Raw genomic sequence first — 19,998 nt, forward strand, 5'->3', positions numbered from 1 at the left:
CTACCACAAGCAAGAGACACATGATACCACATCCTGAAAAAAGTAAATCGTCAAGGAATTATTGTCTTTAAATAATAATTTATAATATGTCTTTATAAAAATAAGTTTAAAATCATTAAAGATATAAAAGTGGTGGGGGGACAACATAAATAGATGCCTAGTGCAAAAAGTCATTTTTGAAAATAAAACCAAAGCTGGAAATAAAAAGAATAAAAGGAAAAAAATAAATTATGTGTAAAGCTGCAGAATACATTAATATGAGAAAAAGCAGAGTTACCTTAAAGTGTATACATTGGAATTTGTCCTGATGCAATGAAGGATTAAAAGATGACAGTATGACTCCTTTGGCCACATCTACTGTGAGAATGAAGACCATTCTCAGCAATCAGACTGTCCACATTCCAGGAAATGTCGATGTCACCCTGAAGGGATGCAGTGTTAATGTGAAGGATCCCAGAGGAACCCTGTGAAGGGACTTCAATCACATCAATGCAGAACTCAGTCCCATTGGAAAGCAAAAGAAAAGGCTCCAAGTTGATAAACGGTGGGGAAATCAGAAAGAACTGGCTACTGTTTGCTCTATCAGTAATCATGTATAGAACAGGGTCAAGGGCATTACTCTGGGCTTCCATTACAAGATGAGGTCCGTGTATGCTCACTTCCCCATCAACGTTGTTATTCAGGAGAATGCTTCTCTTGCTGGAATCCAAAATTCCTTGGGTGAAAAGACACCCGCAGGGTTTGGATAAAGCCAGGTGTTGTTTGTTCACTATCTCAAGTCCAGAAAGATGAATTAATTCTTGAAGGATTGCTTCAGTTGCACCTGTATCATATTGAACTTGACATCAGCAAGACACAACAGTTAAAAACAAGGATATCAGAAAATTTGTAGATGGTATCTATGCTTCTGAAAAAGGAACAGGTCAACAGATGAATAAGATCTAAGTTGGCCAGCTACAGAAACAGCAAGATGCCGGATGATTTTTCAGACTTATTTGTGATATTTAAAATTTTTATTAAATTTTTTTTAATGTTTGTTTATTTTTGAGAGAGAGAGAGAGAGAGAAACAGAGTGTGAGCAGTGGAGAGGCAGAAAGAGAGGGAGACACAGAACTGGAGGCTGGTTCCAGGCTCTGAGCTGTCAGGATAGAGCCCGACACGGGGCTCCAACTTATGAACTGTGAGATCATGACTGGATCCAAAGTCAGAACGTAACCGACTGAGTCACCCAGGCGCCCCTTATTTGTGATATTTTAAAGATACAATAAATATTGATTTTGGGGGAAAATGACATTATGAAAGACAACTTAAAAGACAGCATAAAAAGGATGAGGAATCCCAACATATTTCCACCAGAAATCCCAGAGAGGCGGAGAGATTGGGAAAAGTAATATTTAAAAAAATATATAGTATGTGAGAATTTTCCAGAATTCATATGAAGCTTTAGTTTTAGTTAGCACACAATCTAACGTGAGAAATTTAAAAATATAGAGAGAATAGGGAGCTTTCAGAACACCAAAGATAAAGAGTATGTCATAAAAGTGACCCTGAACGTAGAGATTATATACAAATAAATAGCAATTAAATACTTTAACAAAACAAAAGCCAAGATATGCTGTTACAACACCTTACCGTGAAAATCAAAGACACTTTCAGATAGAAACCACTGCTAAAATACCCGTGTGGGAAAAACCACTGAGTTAGATAGCTCTCAACATAAGAGCTATCAAAAAGAACACAGATACAAAGTGCATGGAAAACGATAGCAAAGACATTGTTAAACGTTTGAATATATCTAAAAGGCATTGATTGCATCATGCCAGAAAATTAATTATAACGTCTAATTTGAAGGGCTATCAAGTGGAACTAAATACCAGGGGAGACAGCATGCAAGTTGCAATGGCAGATGGAAGGAAATGAATTCGATTTAAAACATTTTCAGACGGGGCACCTGGGTGGTTCAGTCCGTCAGGCATCCAACTTCAGCTTAGGTCATGTTCTCACAGTTTGTGATTTCGAGCCCTGCCTCGGGTTCTCTGTTACCAGCACAGAGCCAGCTTCCGATCCTCTGTCTCTCTGCCCCTCCCCTGCTTACGTGCATGCTCTCTCTCTCTCAAAAATAGATTAAAAGATTTTTTCTTAAACGAATAATAATTTTTTTCAGATATTTTTGTTGTTTTATTGTTGCTGTTTAGGAAGATATTAATTAATATTCAATGTGTCAAGTCAAATATTTTTTATCATTTTATTAACATTTAATAAAGTGATATGTACCCTTTTAATGAATACATCTATTTTCCCAAATTGATTACACCTGTGCAACCAGCCCCCAAATCAAGAAATAGAATATTAGCAGCACCACAAAGCCCTCTCCTTTGTGCTTTCTTTTTTTAAATTTTTTAAAAATATTTTTATTTATTTTTCAGAGAGAGAGAGAGACAGAGACAGAGACAGAGCATGAGTGGGGGGAGGGACCGAGAGAGAGGGAGACACAGAATCCAAATCAGGCTTCAGGCTCTGAGCTGTCAGCACAGAGCCTGACGCGGGGCCCGAACTCACGAACCATGAGATCATGACCTGAGCCGAAGTCAGACGTTTAACCAACTGAGCCACCCAGGCGCCCCTCCATGCTTTCTTAGAGTCATTCCTTCCCCATGGAAAAACAACTAGATTTTGGATCACTTAAATTAGATTGTCCTATTTTGTCCTATATTTGAATAGAATTACCCTGTAAAGCTTTTTGGCTTACCTTGTTCAAAATAATATCTTGTGATATGCACTCGTATTATGCACAGCATTGTAAATGATTTACATCATTGCTGTACCTTCCTTTTGCATCAATGCATTGTCATTTATCTATTCCTCTCCTGATGGACATTGGTGTCTAGTTTGGGGCCCCCGGGGAAAACTGGGCCATTTGCATAATGCTACTATGAATATGTTTTTTCATCGGCGTACGGACACATTTCTTTTGGATTTATATCTAGGAGTGACATTGCTTGGTAACAGGGTAAGTGTATTTTTAACTTTAGTTGATGCTGACAAGCAGTTTTTAAAAATGCCAATTTCCACTCCCACCAGCAGTTTATGAGAATGTGGTTGCTGAGCACATCGTCCCTGATCCTTGATATTTTCTCATGTTTTTATTTTAGTAAATCTGATAAATGTGTACAGACATTACATTGTGTTTTTAGCGTGCAGTTCTCTGATAGCCAGTGAAGCTAACGACTTTTTAACATAGTTATTAGACATGTGAATGTTCTTTGTGAGATGTTGTTCAAGTCTGTGACTATTTTTCTTTGGGCTGTCTTTTTTTATTTTTTTATTACTTTTTTTAAGAAGTTCTTTATATATCCTGGACCCACACATATTGGTGGATATGTGTGTTGCAACTATTTTCTTCTCTGCTGATGATGTCGTCTCTTTTTTTCATGGTGTCTAAATTTGTTATCTTTTTTTAGTTTATTTATTTATTTTGAGAGAGAGAGCGCGCACCAGTGGGGGGAGTAACAGAGAGAAAGGGAGAGAGAATCCCAAGCAGGTTCCCTGAAGTCCGCACAGAGCCGGACACTGGGCTCAAACCCACAAACCGTGAGATCAGAACCTGAGCAGAAATCAAGAGTTGGATGCTTAACACACTGAGTCACCCAGGTGCCCCTAAATTTCATATCTTCTCATGTCTAACAAATGATACCCAAACTTGCAGTTTAAAAACTAAATCATCAGTGTAGCCTCTCATCAATCTTTGGCTGGACTCCACTGGATAGTCAGTCTGGCCTGAGGCAAACTCGGGTGATCTTGGTTGGCCTTACACATGTGTCAGTGGCAATCTTGGGGTTCACTGACCACTGGTGTGTTGCCTCAGTTCTTCAGGTATCCCTTCATTCTCCAGCAGATGAGCTTCAGCCCATGCACTTGGTGGCCACAGGGTTTCAAGTACAGGACAGAAGGGTAAGGCTTGATGTGTAAGAATGGATGCTCATTTCTCTCTTGCTATTCTATTCTATTTTTTTTTCAAAGATTTTTTGAAGTTTATTTATTTTGAGAGAGAGAGAGAGAGAGAGAGAGACAGTGAGCATGAGCAGGGAAGGGGCAGAGAGAGGGAGAGAGAGAGAATCCCAAGCAGGCTTTGCACTGTCATCACAGAGCCTGACACAGGACTTGGACTCCGTACTGCAAGATCATGACCTAAGCTGAGAACAAGAGTTGGACACGGAAGCCACTGAGCCGCCAAGGAGCCCCTCTTACTTTGAGTATTCCAGCATCCGGTTTGGCCAAACAGAGGTATGTGGTCAACCTGGCTTCCAGTGGAGGCAAAACAGATTCTACATATTGATGACAGAATCTGCAAGGTCACACTGAATGGATGAGACTGCAGGGAGAGGAAGAATGTGTACCATTTTTACAAGCTCCCCTTTTCTGTCTCTGGCCACAAATATTACATCCTAGCCTCGTGCAAAATACACTCACCCTCATCTGTGGTCCCCAAATCCTCCTCAAATTGTGGCATAAGGCTTAATGTCCAAAATTTTACAATCTGTGTTACATTTAACTGTAATGCTTCAGATATGCTGCTCTCCATCTGTGGAGTCCAAACTATAACACTCGTTACTTACCAACATCACAAGCCACTATGCAGTGGTGATGAAGCATCAAGATGATTGTAACAGACACTCCCGTTCCCAAACAGGAAGAACAGGAAGTACACAGCGATCTGTAGTCCACAGGTGTTCTGGATTTCCACAAGGTAAAAGTTAACAAGACACTGATCTCTGGGGGTGAGAAACATCCCTTGAATAAACCCTGATTCTGGGTCTTGGAAATGCGAGCCGGATATAATAGCAAAACTAAGAATGAAAGCCAATGAAATCCAAGTCATTTCAATGGAGAAAATAAGCAGGCACATATGTACAGCTGCGTGGCTGTTTTCTCTTGCCTTCAGACTCTACAGATTTGGGGGCTTGGAGGTCTTTTTGAATGGTGATCAATCTTGGTCACTTTTGTTCCAAGCTGGCAGTCTTTTTGCTCTACAAGTCTTTTAAAATTATGGATCAGAACTTGTGCTTTGGGGAAGATGGACTAGAGACAATTTTTTTTCTCCCTCTAAGTACAACTAAAAACCCTGGATATTACATATAAAACAACATGAGACCCTGAAAGGTAGAGAGAAAGAAAACTAACGAGGGATGTTGGGACTTCAAAATGATGGGGGATGGTGTGTCTGGAATTTCTTTAGCCTCATATGATCTGAACGTGGAGCTACAGAAGTAGCAACCCTGAGATGTCAGAAGGTTCAGACTCAAAAAGATCCCAAATGCATTCTCTCTCTAGCCAAAGGAACAGGAAGGAGGCAGCCTAGCAAGACAGTAAGTGTTAAGAAAATAACCACTCTAGTTAAGTAATCCTCTAAAGACAGAACTGTGGCCCCAAAGAGTCACTGGACTTCTACCCTGTCTAGACGATAACAGGCTATGGGGAAAACCCAAGCTAACGTGTTGTCAGAAAAGGATAAATAGGCAACCAGTAGCTTATGGCCAGCTCTGTGTGGTTATTATTCAAACTATATCTTCCAACATTCACCTTTAATAAAGAAATAGTGTTCATTAACATTTAGTATGAATCTCATTATGCTAAAACTTTCTTGTCACCTTCTTATCAGTTTTATTAGGAATGTGTTTTCATGTTTTTAATTTTTTAAGTGTATCTTTCTTCCATTTTGTGGAATTGTTTTACTAATGCTATTTATTTGTATCTTGAAGATTACATTTAACAAATTATTTTTTATTGACCTGTAACTGTTTACCAACAGTAATTAAACTTTTTTTCTCTAAACTTTAAGGATCACATGGAATTTTATTTATGCATACATATGTGTATGCCAAAACACAACCACAAACAAATGTAGAGTGTGCATGTGTTTGTGTATCTTTGTGTGTAAATGGCATGCATAAGAGTTGGAAGTAAGAATGAAATGTCATTAAGATCGGGACATAGAAATTGATATTGGTTATCCTGGTTGATTATAAATGTTTCTTTAATGGGATGGAGAAGGCATCAATTTATAGCACCATGAACACCAATAACAATATATTCTGATAAATATGTATAATACATGCAAGATTGATATCAATGGTTCACAAATACACAAGATTATCTATATGTAGATTTTGTAGATAATGTGAAACCCTGATACATTTTACCTTCCCCAAATTTTGATAAACATCTTGAATTTATAAATGCATTTTGCCGTGTGTTATTTTTAAAGAGTATATATAACTTAACCCTCTTTTTTGAATGTTTATTTATTTATTTTTGAGAGACAGAGAAGGAGAGAAAAAGAGAGAGAAAGCAAGCAGGGGAGGGCCAGAGAGAGAGGGAGACAGAGGATCCCAAGTAGGCTTTCCAATGTTAGCACAGAGCCTGACATGGGGCTGGAACTCAGGAACTACGAGATCATTACCTGAGCCAAATTCAAGAGTCCGATGCTTAAAGCAACTTAGCCACCTAGGTGCTCCCCCTCAATCCTCTTTTAATTGTAGTTCTATTTAAACTTCTTAAGTGTAATTAGCAAGGGTTATAACTCTTATAAATAAATTCTAGTATTTTAAATAAAATGAAGAAAATATTATCTTACAAAATACAAATATGTCTGCAATTAAATAACTTGCATTAATAATATACTCAGAAAATAGTGTTCCGAATCAACTGTAGAAAGCATATGCTTTATTATGCATTAAAATTATGAACATTTAAGCACACTTAAGAATATCTCCCCAAGAATGCAACCTTGAATAAAACATAGCACAAAAATTTTCTAAAGAATATAAGCAATAACAATTTATTGGTTTCTTCTTGCCATTTCTAACTGTTTTAAAAGATCATTTTTTCAGGGTCTCCACGAGATTTCATGGAATTTGGTGTTTCACAGATTTGATAGTACTTTTTCTCATTGAGTATGGACCTATGAAATCTAAGTTATCCTAAGATATTTTGTCTTTCAATGAAGTTATTGCAAGTACTTTTTTTTGTTGACATCTCTCTGCCTCACAGAAAAATCCACCATATGGAATAGAAATAAACATCTCTTCAAGAAAAATAATTATACTCCATGGTTTAAATATTAAGGTTTAAGTTTAAAAAAAGAAGCAAATCTGAAAGTGACCTTTAAAATAAGGTTCACCGTATTCCATTATAACTAAAATACAGAAAAACAGAGTTATTTTCTCACTAATTTAAATAAATTTTAATGCATTGACATTTTTATGTAATAAAAGGAGATAATTTAGTTAATAAAAACAGACTTCTCACTTACTAAAAAGATATAATAAAAAGAGATAGAGGTCTTGAGAGGCTGTAAGAAAGTTCCCGATGACTGAGTTTCAGGGTTTTGTGTTAGATCTCTAAGGGAAAGTGTGAAGTAAACTCACAGAGAAGAGCTGTGCAATTTACATTTGTTCCTGATATGCATCTCATAAAATAAAAACCTCTTTCAAATGTGTCCCAAGTCCTTTGGGTGTGGAATAAATTATATATCAATTTTAGAGTGAAAATGGGGGCGCCTGGGTGGCGCAGTCGGTTAAGCGTCCGATTTCAGCCAGGTCACGATCTCGCGGTCCGTGAATTCGAGCCCCGCGTCGGGCTCTGGGCTGATGGCTCAGAGCCTGGAGCCTGTTTCCGATTCTGTGTCTCCCTCTCTCTCTGCCCCTCCCCCATTCATGCTCTGTCTCTCTCTCTGTCCCAAAAAATAAATAAACGTTGAAAAAAAAAATTAGAGTGAAAATGTTAGTCAAAGGCAATGCAAAACTTTAAGTTTAATGATCATATAATAAATTTGGATAATTTACATAAGTAATAAAATTAAACCAATTAAGCAAAAAAAAAAAAAAAGCTTAAAAATCACTCTACTTAGCTTCTTACCATGCTCCCTCAGAGGATGTTCAAATATGACTTTCAGCAAAGTCACATTTAGATTCATATGAGACCTCCTTGCGTTAGGAGTTAAGTCAGTCTCTTGAAAATGACAGAAAAGATGTGTGCAACATTTTTCTATTGTCTTCTTCAGCGACTCTGTCCTTCATGCTGAGGAGGGCTACGTGAAAGCAATCTCTGTCTTTTTAGCAGACCATTTGCCCCAATTTTGTGGCTTAGAGCAGGAGTCCAGTTATTATATTACTTGAATGTGGTTTATTTCCTGTCATATCGTCTTTACTTCCCCTTGAAATCAGAGCCGCAGAAACTGCAGGCTGAGCCCTGGGGAGAAGGGGATAGTGTATATGGCAAAGAGCAACTTATTAAAAAAAAATAGATGTCCTTTTGTCCTTCAGAAAGATATGCTTTAAAGTACTATGGGAAAAGTTATGAAATATATTCTAACTTCTTTGCAACAGAGGACATAGGAAAGTGATCAGCATCTTTCTTTCCTTTGTTACTGGGTTTTCTAGCATCAGTAGAGAGAGTGTTTCTGGGTCATTGTCCCCACTCTCTAACATACCACCCCCAGCCTCATGGATGACTGGACATGTGATGGGGACCACAGAACTAGCCAGTGCAGCTGTGAGCTTCGTCGCTGCCCCCATGATTCCAAGGTGTCCTACAGAAAGATTCTATGATTAATTACAATGTCTTTCATACAACAGCTCACACAGCTTTCATTATCCTTAACAACAAAACCTACCTGTTGGAGGGGGGTAGGGAAATACTATTCATGGCACGGGGATTAAGAAATGAATATTCAGCTAAATCTACAGCTCAAGGTTGTGACACGTAGGTGCTAGAAGTACACTTATCATATTCATGATATGGCAACCAAAAACAATAAGCAGAGGTTGCAGTTAAAATAAATTCTCTACATTACGCAGCTGTAACATTTCTTCTGATACTTCTGCTTTCATTCTCCAACTTCGTTTAAAGGGACTACCGATGCATTCTAGAATCACTGTGTTCCTTCTATACTTGCTTGCTCATCCTCTAATCCTATGTTCTGTTTCACCCACCTCTATCACCCTATAAACACTTCTGGCTACAAAGACACAAAGGCATTCCCTGAATTTTCTTTCCAACTTTGTTTTCTTTCTGCAGGTGGTAGTTAAGTGCAATGCGCCCATCCTCACTTGAAAGCTTGCTTTCTGCTGCCAGATTCTTCCACGATCCTTTAGTCCAAGATTCCTTTTGTGTCAGTTTCTTCTGCAATTTTTTTTTTTTTTTTTTTTTTTTTTTTGCTGGGTGGGATTCCTCTTGCCAATTTCTAACTATAAAATTACTTTTTTTCAAGTTTATTTATTTTGAGAGAGAGACAGTGGGAGTGGGGGAGGGGCAGAGAGAAGGAGAGAGAGAATCCCAAGCAGGCTCTGGGCTGCCAGTGCAGAGCCCGATGCAGGGTTCGAACTCACGAAACCATGAGATCATGACCTGAGCCGAAACTGAGAGTCAGATACTTAACCGACTGAGCCACCCAGGTGCCCCTAAAATTACTTTAAAACTTTATACTTAGAGATATATTTTTCCTCAATTATCTCCTCTCTCAAAGAACATCCAAACTATAATTTTTACATTTTTCAGCTCTTTAAAATTGAATATCCAAAATACTGATCTAATGCTTAATTCTATGATGATTTTTCGCCATGTCTGTCTAAATGGCATCTCCATCAAGAAGATGTTATGTTTTAATTGATGTAGTGGCTCGACAAAGAATGTGGTAGAAAACAAAATGTTAGAATCACCTGTGGGATTTCTGAAATCAAATTTGAAACTAGTAAAAGTGAGTTGCAAGCATTTTTATGAGACTCAGCACGAGCCTATCACCTCAGGTTATCTCAAATACTCAGACAAATAGCTTTATTAGAAGAACAGAGAGATTTAAGGATCCCTGTAACGAATCCCATTAAATGCATTCAAACACCACCTGCTAAAAGTAGTCTTTCTCTATTGAGCACAGTCCTCAAAATAAAACTCTTCCATTAGTTTCTCCTTGTCTTTAAAAACCCCACTTCCTGGGGCGCCTGGGTGGCGCAGTCGGTTAAGCGTCCGACTTTAGCCAGGTCACGATCTCGCGGTCCGTGAGTTCGAGCCCCGCGTCGGGCTCTGGGCTGATGGCTCAGAGCCTGGAGCCTGTTTCCGATTCTGTGTCTCCCTCTCTCTCTGCTCCTCCCCCGTTCATGCTCTGTCTCTCTCTGTCCCAAAAATAAATAAAGGTTGAAAAAAAAAATTAAAAGAAAAATAAAAATAAAAACCCCACTTCCTATAGACTTTCAGAATAGAATCCATGTTCCCAATCAAGAGTACGACCCATCTATGGGGCGCCTGGGTGGCGCAGTCGGTTAAGCGTCCGACTTCAGCCAGGTCACGATCTCGCGGTCCGTGAGTTCGAGCCCCGCGTCAGGCTCTGGGCTGATGGCTCAGAGCCTGGAGCCTGTTTCCGATTCTGTGTCTCCCTCTCTCTCTGTCCCTCCCCCGTTCATGCTCTGTCTCTCTCTGTCCCAAAAATAAATAAACGTTGAAAAAAAAATTTAAAAAAAAAAAAAAAAGAAAGAGTACGACCCATCTAAATTATTCACACATTTCTATGGATGTCTCATGTTATTACCTATCTAACCAACCATTTATTTTTACTGAATGAAGATTTCCCGTTACCACAGCCATTTGACTTCACCCTGATTAAACTCAAGAATGTCTCCTCACATGTCAGAGCCTTGGAGATGATGCCTACATATAAAATTTCTGTTTGTTTGTTTACTTTTGCCCTTTGCTTTTCAAATCTGGCTAAAATCCAATATCTTGTAGCATATACCCTACATGGAAGCTGTCTCCTTTACCCGTTTTATGTTTTAAGAATTTTTCATTCTTATTTTTGTAATTACGTGATTTAAAATCCCCCAACACCAGAGCTCCAGAAAGCTCTGGACTGATTCACTTGAAGAAGTGAAATCATTTTCCATCTCCTTAGGTGAATATAAATCAAGTGGTGTCCTGGTTTTAAGGCTCTTTTGACTTTTTTCTTTCTTCCTTTTACACTGCTTGCCTTTCTTTCCCTTGTGAGAGGTCACCTTCTGAAGTCAAAAGTTGTATATTTTGGAAATGCATTCCTTATTACTCAGACACTGACAGTTTTACTCTTTTAATCTTTCTGTCTGAATTCTTCCTTATCGAGTATTTTTTTCTAAGTCGCATTGCGATTCTTTACAGTAGCTTTCAAAGCTGAGTTTATACCAGAACCATCCAGGAATCTTAAGAAAATATAGATTCCTGGATGATACCATAGGAGTGGCTTGAGACATAGCAGTCTATGTTTTTAGAAAGCTCTGCAAATGACAGCAAAGGAGCCAGTCTGTCTCAGTTCCAGGAGCATGAATTTAGGAATGAAAGCCAGAAAAGAAAGCTGGTTTTCAGTGTGTGGCTTTTTGGAAACAAACAAACACAAAACACACTAGCGTTTTGGGGACAATACCCTTTCTCACTCTCCCAGTCTTTGCTTCCGCAACAACTACTGCTGGGCCAGTAATCGACGTCCCTATACTCTCAGCTCCGGCGCTGGGGACAAGGTCCATCCAGGTCTGAAGCCAAAGACCAGCATCTCAGGGAACTGCTTTAGACTGTCTCTGCCCTTGATTTGGAGGGCTCCTCAGGTACTAAGTAATCCTCTCAGTTGAATTGCTGCTAGATTCTGCATTCCAGCGCATACGTTGAGATTTTGCAACAGTTCCCCAATGTTCGGTTCCTTCTCCTGAAAACTTACATTCCGATAATGGACACCCCACTGTCTGAATTTGATTTTCAAAGCCTTGTTTCAAATCCATGTGCTTTGGTTTGAAGTTTTCTGTTTCAATTGATCTGCATTCTGAGTTTCTGGGTTAATATATATGTAACTCCCAGTACCTCTTTAAAGGCTGAATCTTTGACTTGCTCATGGCGCCTAGTATTCTCAGGCCGAATTTCTAATGATAGGCTGACTCCATTCCTAGTCACTCCATTTTTGTCTTGTAAATGGCCTGTCTGCCTGGTCTTAGAAAATATTCCTTAATTTGAGTTCCTATCATCATTTTCAAAGTATGTTGGAGACACTGAGTGTTTTATATTGGACCCCACAGTCAACACTCCTTAAACTGCCAATAGTTTAGGTAAATTTTCAGGTATTATACCTTGACCACTTAGACAACTCTGTTGTGAGTTAGTTAGCCTTGGTCAGACAATCCCGCCTTTGACCACAAGGAGAGGTTAACACTGCTCACTAACTTTTCCTGAGAGTAAACAACGATGCCTCATTGAAAATGATGAACATATTAGGACAAGTTTAATGCGGTGTATATCATTTGCCATGCACATTGTCAAGGCCTTCTCAAAATCATGTCCCCATGTACTCCAAGTTAAATAGTTCTTAATCTGGATTATGAAATCAATTAGGGAATGCAAATTGAGTGATCAGAGGAATGGTAATATAGAAGAATCAGTTATTCCCAAAACACATATCCAGAAGACAGAAAAGTACAATCCAAAGGCAGTTTTGTGACACATGTAAATGGCAACAATTCATTGCCTCATGAAACTATTAATAAGCCTCTTGCATAGTTACCATGTGCACATCCTTATTTTCAACAGGCGATGTTTGCAATAGATACATACTGTGATAATGTACGGTTTAAGCTGTGCAGAGTCTTTTAAGAGGTTGTATGACTGCACGGCTAATGACTTCAATATCTTGATTGCAGTGTACCCTACATGCATATATTCACTTTTTATCTGGAATTTAAAAGGACCCCGATTTAAGCAATTATATCCCTCATAAAGAAATTTAAAATGCTTTTTTTGGTAAATTCACTAAGGCAAATTAGCTTGCTGCTCGGCGACAAAGATTTAATACTTAATGAAATAACAGATGGCAGGCAATCATTTCAAAGGGGAAGGTCATGACTAATAGCATAAAGATAATTAATTGCATGGACCTGAACGTTTGATACTGTCATGACAAACACCACTCACCCCAGAGTTTTTATAAAATATATTTTCTATTCAAGTTCCATGTTGTGTAATAAAGCTGATAGAGACTGAACAAGTAAGCAGAACTTACATGGGATAAGACACCATTAAATCCATGGCTCAGAGATACAATAAAATGTAGAGCAACAATATATGTAATATCAACCAAGCAAGGTTTTCTTATATGAATATGGGTAGACCTATGAGTGATGATGTCACTATTTTCAAACCACGTTATATTTATACCAAATAATGGCAAAAGGACAGTGGTGTGCTATTGACTATGTCCACCTCTTTCCAAATCGCCATTGTGTTAATAGTTTGAAATTACTGCACAGATTATGCCATGGAAACAGACAGCTGCTACACATTAGGGATTTTGGGGGGGAGATGATCGATTATTACACATCTACCATGACATTCACTACAAGGTGAGTAAGGTAAGGTGCACAGGGTAAGAATATCCTGATCCCAACGCGACAGTTATAGTCCTTGTTATAAGAAAAAGAGGACTACGTGCAAAGGAAAGTATTTTTGTTCACTGTCTCCCAAGAATCTATACTACGTGCTCACTAAGTTGCCCCCGTGAAGAGCTGAAAGTAAATGTGAGGATTGTGAAATGCGTCGGTCATTTCTTGCTGCCTTCAAAATGGTACTACAAGGGAGCTAGATTCCAGCCCCAGCCAGCACACTTGAACATGTAAAAGATACATACAGCAGGTATATAACTTTGCTAGAAGAAGTCCTTTCTTTGGGGATCTAGGTAACCAGACAAAAAAAGCAGATCAGGTAATCGTGTATCCCGCTGAACCGCAAAAGCTAAATCATACCCTAAAAGCAGTGCACTGATTAGCAAAATGTAGGCTCCTGGATATTAGAATCAGAGATTAAAGTACAGAACACTAGAGGTTGAAGAGAAATCTGAGAATCCTAACCCAGTCTCCAAAACAATACTAGTTGCATGCTTCCTCTAAGGAGGTGCTAAGTAGACATGTATTATAATAAAAGTATTATAATAAAACTAAATTATACTGAAGATTGAAGAGGAATGGCACTTTAAGCACCCCGGCTGATTTTACCAATTATTTCCCTGAGGTCATGGAATGAAAAGCTGGTGTAATTCTGATTTAAGAGCTAAGCTGGATACAATTTCTTGCACTACTAAATATCGAAAATGTTCTTCAAAATGAAATCGGCGTCCAGCCAACTCAGTTTGAAGAGGCACGTATCACCAAGGAAGTTCAAAACCAGAGACATACAAAACAAGATGTTTTAACAATTAAAGCCTTCTTTGAGCCCACGCATTTGGGCTATTACGAAGTAGGATTCAGAAAAAGTGAAGGACTAAATCTAAATATTGCCATTCAAGTCTCTCTTGAAGACCATTAATTGGAAATGTTTGATTGAAATAAGGTCTTGAAGGTTATTCAACTCATGCGATACTTAGGACTTACTCTTGGTGTTAGTATTTTCAGATGTTCGTATCCAAGTGTTCCTTTCAATATGTCTACTTTTCCTCTATTGCTCTATACCTATTGTTATGCTTCAGTGTGGGTCCTCTGTTCTTTCCATCAAGTAGCTTGATACTAAGGAATTTCTTATAAAGACTTAGACAAAAAAAACAACAACAACAAAACATTCTGTGACAATTACAATTGTTTTAAATCTTAAAGAAGAATATTTCATTTCAGTAATAGTGACTAAAACTGAGACAAGTCTGCCTACCTGGCATTATTCAAATGGTTTCCATTTTGTCAATTCATCCTATTTTGTGTTTAATTCATAGGGCGGTTTGCTCAACTTTGATGATAACATTTTAATTATTTCTTTACAAGTAATTAATAAAGTAAGTAAATATCAAAGTGGTTTTTGTAATCAATGAATGAACCCCCAAATAGTGAGACTAATGGCAAAGACATCCAGGAACCAGTCTCTTTACGATTTGATTGGGTCTGTGCATTCCAGTGTTAATAACTCCGAGGGTCAATTTGGATCTTCTCAAGGTCCATTGCTTTCGGAAGTCAATGATTCCTTTTCTAAATCTAATTCCGAGTGATGAGTTGATGGATATTGTGTGTAGCCTTCCAGCATTGTGTTGGCTCTCTTTATTCAAGATACACTTTTTAATGAGGGATCAATATTTCCAGGATACATTTGCTTTTGCTTCCTACAGACAGGAGTCTGGGTGGCTACACAGTCACTAATAACATCACTAGCACAATCTCTATCATCACTCAACCAACAAGACTCTTCTGACAGCCTGCTTCATGCTCACACTGTGAAAACTGCTTTAGAAGACAAACTAATAAAAAAAAAACAGGGGAAAATGGCATTATATTCTTCAGAAGAGACTCATCAACACAGCAAAGAACATTACAACATTGCATAACTGGAGTTGTGGAGTTTGGGAATTTTCAAATTTCTGATCTGCTTCCAACAAGCTGGTTGCTCAAACTCCCCCAATTAATAAAATCAGACTTGCTCCTCAGCACTAAGGGATTGGATTATATAATGCATTTAGTATGTAGAGAGGTGCCTGATACAATGTATGTACACCCTATGGTCGGACAATAATCATGACCGGTGTAAATAAATAATGTAAAGACCCCTGAATGGGGAGAGAAAACCTGGCTCCTGTATCCAAACTTACCATGTAGAAGTTTACTTCTTGTAATCATGAGGCCCGTCATTTAACTTCTTTGATTCCCACCATCCTTATCTCTAAAGTCAAAAAGTCTGATTAATTCATGGACCATTAATGTTTCTTCCAGATCAGTCTATGATTCTATGTGTATTCCATGGCTGTTAAATAATAACTTACAGGCATCAAAGACCTTTAGATGGTTCTGTGGGTGTATGTTGTAATCTCCTTTAAGTTTGTCTTCTAAAGCAGTTTTGGTTCTATCCTCAGCTGTAGATTTCTCTCGCGTGTAACGCTCATATGAATGCCTGCACACATACTGCATTTCACTTCAGAGAGTCCATCAGTCCAGGGTAGACTGCGGTCCATCTATAGCACAGCCTCTGTGGTTTACATGTCCAGAGATGAAGGAAATTACTTACGGCTGTCTGGGGAATCTGTATATGCCTTTTCAAATTAAGTGTCATGGCAGCTTCCCTGTCAAAGGGAAGTTCTGGCTTCAAATGCTTTTTTTCTTTCTTTCTTTTTTCCTGAATATGCCCATGAGGACACAACATGCTCTATTTTTTTTTCTCCTTAATATTGCTAAGGTGAAGGCTAGTGCATCCCTCCACCCCTGTATCTCCAGACTGAAATTGAACAAAAATAGTTCCTCTGGTTCTCCTCCCTCTTGATACCCACAAAACCTTATTTTCTGATACAATTAATAACGATAATTAAGAAAGCAGAAGCCAAAGCTGACTACAGAGTGAAATTATAAAGCTGAAGTTGTTGAACATCTGGGCATTAGTTACAATGGCTTCCAACAAGAGGGTCATTGGAAGTCTTTGGATTTAGTTTGTTTCTACTAACAGCGAAGATCACCAAACCTTTAATGTTCTTTCCCTTCCTTGACTTTCTCTAGCTTCTGCCAATTCCTTCCCTCATTTAGTCACACAGGACTGAAAGGAAGATCTTTGATGAGAAAGATTTAGTTTGTAAACTGTTGCGTTTTTTAGAATTCATCACTACTCCTTTTTGGCAATGGGAAAATGGCTTTCGTTAACATTCTCTTTTCAAAATGTCTCTGGGATATATATTAGAAGCTCATACAACGTTAATATTCTTTTTATTTCTTGTTTAATTCGTTGCTTATTTCCTCCTGCTAAAACAGTTAATGAGCATCTATAATGCAAAGCTCTCTGGTAAGCATTTTAACTTGTGTTCCCTCATTTAAGGTTTACGACTTCCCTGTAGGTCATGTACTGCTATTATCTCTCTTTGTGGTCTTGCTCAATGAGATAGGGAATGATCAGACAGTCTGAAAGACCAGAGTAGCAAGAGATAGATGTGGTAGTCGACTCCTCTCTGCCTCCACAAACGCGCTGCCCTTCATCAACACACAGCAGTCACGTGCAACCGGGAGCTGGACAGAGCGGGCAGGCAATTGTTTGCCTACAGCTCGACTCCAGGTGTCTTTATTTATTTCTTTGAGCTGTAAATTAACTTCCTTCAGAAAGTAGTTAAACAGACAGTTTAACTTCTTCCCCAAATTTTGAGGTATTATGAGTCATTCCCACCACCCCCCCCCCCCGTCCCCGCTATGTGGGATAAAAATCAAATTCCTTTTGGGGAAAAAACAAAACAAAGCATTGATCATCAAGAAATGGACATTAAAATAACACAAATTGGGTGAAAATAAACAGCCAGTGTATATTTGAATAGCAAATGTTCAATATATCTAGTCTTCATCTGTGTTTATTTTCACAATGCTTCCTTTGGTTTATTCTCAAAGCTAGGTTTCTTTGTTTTTATGATCAAATTTGAAGTCAAAGATTTTGCTTAGAATGATCAGGTATTGAATGAAGAAATGTTTGCAGATCAAACAGTTATCTGTAGGCTATAGGCTCTATAGTAAAAAATAAGAAATGCTCTGGAAATTAATTTGAGGCAACGTTTCTGGTGATTTTTTTCAGCAGCTCATCTAAGATTAAGTGTACCAGGTAAGCAGAAAGATTTCTTATAAACAAATATATATATATATATATATATATGTATATATATATATATATATGTATATACTGAAGGGATTCAAAAGAGAAAATATAATAAATGTACCTCAAATAAATCGATGCAGTGAATGAATAAGCATATCATCAGCAATATTTCTCAGAGTCTTTAACATGCTTCTTTCCTTTAGAATGCTGTCTTTATTAAGGAATTAATATGAAAACATCAGGCAAATATCGCTGCTAACAACAATATAGCCGGCCTGGCTTTCAGTTTAACATCCGTGATTTGCCTCATTAAACAAATTTCACTGTACCATCAGGTTTTTAAAATATAGCCTTGAGCACATCTCATAATTTTTGAAAGATATTACAAACTAATTTGCTTCACAGAAAGCATAATTTCCACGCATATTAAGAAGGATGATGCATTTTTAATGACTTTGGGTGTATTGCTCAAGAACTGCCTACCGGTGGGGTTCTTCCTGCTCCCGTTCAGTTTGATATGATGCAAGAATGCTGATTTCAAGTCAACTTAGGAACAGTCACTTCAAATGAAAAGTATTTTTTTTAGTTTATTTATTTATTTTGAGAGAGAGAGAGAGAGAGCATGTGTGGGAGAGCATGAGCCAGGAAGGGATAAAGAGAGAGAGAGGGATAGAGAGAGAATCCCAAGTAGGCTCCACACGGCCTCAGAGGAACCGGATGCAGGGTTCGAACTCACAACCCACAAGATCGCCACCTGAGCCAACATCAAGAGTCAGGCGCTTAACCCACTGAGTCACCCGGGTACCCCAAATGAAAAGTATCTTTCAATATATTAGCAACAATATATTAGCAACCTTTGGATGCTTTTTTAAAACACTTGTTGCACTTTTGACAAAAGCATTTCTCCCTCAATGTACCTATTACGAAAAGCGTGATTGCATGAGATATGATAATAAAAATGCTAAAAAAAAGTCCTTTAAATGTTAAAAAAGAAAACAATCATAAGAGTTCTTGAAAACTGAGAGAGAAAACATTTTCCAGGTGTCCTGTGAGCGGTGCTATTATTTATATACAATCACACTGTTCAGATAAGATTTATTGAGCAAATTTGCATGTTCACGGACGCATGTCTACCTAAAAATGAGAACACACATTTTTAATTTAATATTTTAGTTTCATATCCAGATCCATTTCACCCACAGTCCCTACAATTACATAAATGCGCAAGAAGGAGGAGCAGAAAGGCTAAAGATGTGCTCAGGTCAGGAAATGTTCGGGAGCCTGTCAAAAGCGCTGCTAAACTACCTCTTCCCCGTCTCACTGCACCGGGTAGTTTCAGAGCCACCACGGTGCCCAGCTTCTAAATCCACAGGAGGTTAGGGAAAAACAATACAAAGCAAAACCACTCGAGTCTTTGGAGTCACGAGAGGTTTTTGCAAAACTGAATATAGCCAATTTTAATTGTAATCTAAGCAATTCCAAATGTATCCCCTTCTCCCTCAACTGGTCTCATTGTTTGTTTACCCAGTTGGGGCGACCATCTATCTCCTGGTTGGTAATACCAAGTACACTGCCAAGTTCATGGCCTCGGAGCCATGATTCGTGTGAGAAAAAGCAAGCTGAGGAAAGAATAAGGTTATACTACTTCAGCTTCAGGACCACAGTGAGTAAATAGATTTAGATATTTTTATTTATCAAGCATCTACCTTTCACAAAAAAAATGTCTCTGAGCTTTGCAATAAAATATAAGTAAATGGTCCATGCTTGTACCATTTCAAGCTAAAACAAACAGGCAAACAAGGAAACAAAACAGAAACCACTCTGAAATGCAGAAAGCGTTCTCAGACCATTTTCAGGACAAGATAGAGAATATTTTGCTAGTTTAGTCTATGGAATGAGTGCTGTTTAGCAAACCATTTCTTCAGGGTGACTGGGTGGCTCAGTCGGTTAAATGTCCTTTTGATTTCAGCTCAAGGCGTGATCTTAATGGTTTGTGAGTTTGAGCCCCAGATCGGGCTTTGCACTGACAGTGTGGAGCTTGGTAGGGATTCTCTCTCTCGCTCTCCCTCTGCCCCTTCCCCGCTTGTGCTCTTGCTCCCAAAATAAATAAATAAACTTTAAACAGAGAAATAAAAAAATATATTTCTTCATTTGAACGGGTCAGTTTTTTGTTTTGTTTTGTTTTATTTTGTTTTGTTTTTAAGTGAGAGAGAACAAAAGCACAAGTGGGGAGAGTTGCAGAATTGCGGGGTTGCATCCCACGACCCCAGGATGGTGACCTGAGTCCGAATCAAGAGTCAGATGCCCAACTGACTGAACTACCCAGGTGTCCCAAATGGGCCAGTTTTTAATTCAATGCTTTTTTTTTTCATTTTGACAAAGGTAATTGCCATAAAACAAACTCTTATAAAA

General features: G+C 38.3%; 1 pseudogene; it reads left to right on the forward strand.

Annotated features, from left to right (window-relative positions):
- The first annotated feature begins 358 nt into the window (after positions 1-358).
- Positions 359-1,002, forward strand: LOC123587989 (annotated as a pseudogene).
- The last annotated feature ends 18,996 nt before the right edge of the window (positions 1,003-19,998 follow it).

The sequence above is a fragment of the Leopardus geoffroyi genome, chromosome D3 (assembly GCF_018350155.1).
Source record: "Leopardus geoffroyi isolate Oge1 chromosome D3, O.geoffroyi_Oge1_pat1.0, whole genome shotgun sequence".
Taxonomy (NCBI): domain Eukaryota; kingdom Metazoa; phylum Chordata; class Mammalia; order Carnivora; family Felidae; genus Leopardus; species Leopardus geoffroyi.